At 44.8% G+C, this 2,181-nt stretch overlaps 1 pseudogene; it reads right to left on the minus strand.

Annotated features, from left to right (window-relative positions):
- Window positions 1-769: 769 nt before the first annotated feature.
- Window positions 770-1,427, minus strand: LOC136317271 (major facilitator superfamily domain-containing protein 6 pseudogene; annotated as a pseudogene).
- Window positions 1,428-2,181: the final 754 nt, after the last annotated feature.

The following is a 2,181-nucleotide window of genomic DNA, read 5'->3' on the forward strand; positions in this document are numbered from 1 at the left end:
TGTCACCCTCTGTCTAGTTTTCTCTGTGCCCCTCCCCCTCCCCCTAACTCTCTCCCTCCCTCCCTCCTGCGTCCTCCCTCCCCCCACCCCTGGTAACCACCACACTCTTGTCCATGTCTCTTAGTCTCGTTTTTATGTTCCACCAATGTATGGAATCATGTAGTTCTTGTTTTTTTCTGATTTACTTATTTCACTCCGTATAATGTTATCAAGATCCTACCATTTTGCTGTAAATGATCTGATGTCATCATTTCTTATGGCTGAGTAGTATTCCATAGTGTATATGTGCCACATCTTCTTTATCCAGTCTTCTATATCAGCACTCACCTCAAAACACTTTCTTTCCCTACACTTACTTAGGGTAACTGCTTATTTCAACTCTTACTGCCCTGACAGAAGTCCTGTAGTCTTCAATTTAACCAACCAAGAATAGAGTCCTCACTGAACTGTTTCCCCTCTGTTATTCCAGGGGGAATATGGAAATTTAGCTGTTTCTGCCAATGTGTCCTGTAGCTACTATGCACGTGTATTTTCATGTTAATGAGTTCGGGTATTTAGAAGCCTATGTCGTGCTACACAAGGTGAAGCATGTCCTGGACTCAGGACACCTTTACCTTTTTCCTGGAAAAGAAGCTCAATTTTAAGCAGGATGTGAGATGAGACCACTGTGACCCCAAGCAGCAGACTGAGCCTGTTGGTCTTCATTCTTCTTTGCACGCTAGTCCCTGCTGGGCTGAGTGGAATTGTCCTGCATCTGAGACACTGCTTTTTAAGGAGATGGCTGGTTTCTAGGTGGGTTGCAGTGCTTCTCATGTGGGACAGGCTGTACTTTATCAGCTGGAGAACTGGCCCGATTCTCACTGGTCCCTTGTAAAGGCTCTATCTCAGAAGCATGGTAACCTCTTGTTAGCTGCATCATCTCTTTAATTTGGTTGAATGCATAGACAAAGATTACTCAGGGAGCAGAGCTGACTCTGCCCCATGTAAGTGGGTTTGTTCACATTCTCTCATTTTTCTCGTGTTTGGATTTCCTGGACAGAAGTCCAGGCTCAATGTGCGGCAAGACATTCTCTCTGTCTTTTGCTGTACAAGTTAATGGTTGCTGTGGAACAAGACCTGATAGAACAAGATTTTTTTTGCCAACATCATCTTGTCTTCTTCCTCATCTGGCACTAGGAACCACTGGATCAGATCAGAGAGCAAGAGGATCCCCAGACAGGGCATGCTGATTCCTCAGAAAGTTGCAGCAGCCCCCAAATAATTGACTAACATGCTTCTGCTCCTGGCACCACAAACTTTCTCCAAACCCAGGTGAAGGCCTTCCAGCTGTCCTGAGCAAAGGTCATCATATCAGAAGAGGCTGCACTGAGATAAGAAATGCAGGCTTCCCAGCCAGCTGCATGTGTCCTTCCTTGAACAATTTCCATAAGAACAGTCAAGGCATTTTCCAGGTAGGAAATATAAATATAAGAAGTGTATTGCAAAGCATGCCAATCAATACAATAAGGTTGTGACTAAAAAAATAAGCTGTCAGCTTAGACACATGACTCAGTACTGAACGAACCCCAAAGAAGGTTGTGGTTCAGTTTGGATCCTCCAAATGCCCGTAGAGAAAGGTGATCATAAAACCATATTTCAAAACCTATAAACCAAGCCACCAACAATACCAAGCTGTACTGTATACTGCAAAGCCCAAGCAGTCTAAGTCCCAAAAGTTGAAGGCCAATGAGTGGCTTATTGTGGGTGGTATCTCTTCAGAGGACTCGTGGAGCTGTTCCTTTCCACTTGAGAGATCTTGAGCACCTTTTTTCCCTTTATTTTCATTATTTTTGCGTGGTTGTAGTGAAACTGGAATTGAATAGTGAAAGTAAATGTCATGGTCATGAGAACTCCAAAGACAATCTGGCACTTCCAGTACTCAGGAGACCTTGCTCATCCTGGAGGGACTTCCCCTTCCAGTGCTGGTCAGTTCCTACTGGGGTAAACAACTCACTCCCAAGCTTGCCTTTCCAATGCAAATCAGTCTAGAACCCATAAGCTCAAACATGTCATCTGTGGGGCTATCTCACTGAGGATTACTGTTCCCCTGGCCTAATCACTGCAGGACCAGCTCCCAGATAACTAGAGGCAGCCTGTGTGCCCTGAAGCCCTAAATTGCTCGAACTAGCCAAACCTGAGCTT

The sequence above is a fragment of the Saccopteryx bilineata genome, chromosome X, assembly GCF_036850765.1.
Source record: "Saccopteryx bilineata isolate mSacBil1 chromosome X, mSacBil1_pri_phased_curated, whole genome shotgun sequence".
NCBI classification, from domain to species: Eukaryota; Metazoa; Chordata; class Mammalia; order Chiroptera; family Emballonuridae; genus Saccopteryx; species Saccopteryx bilineata.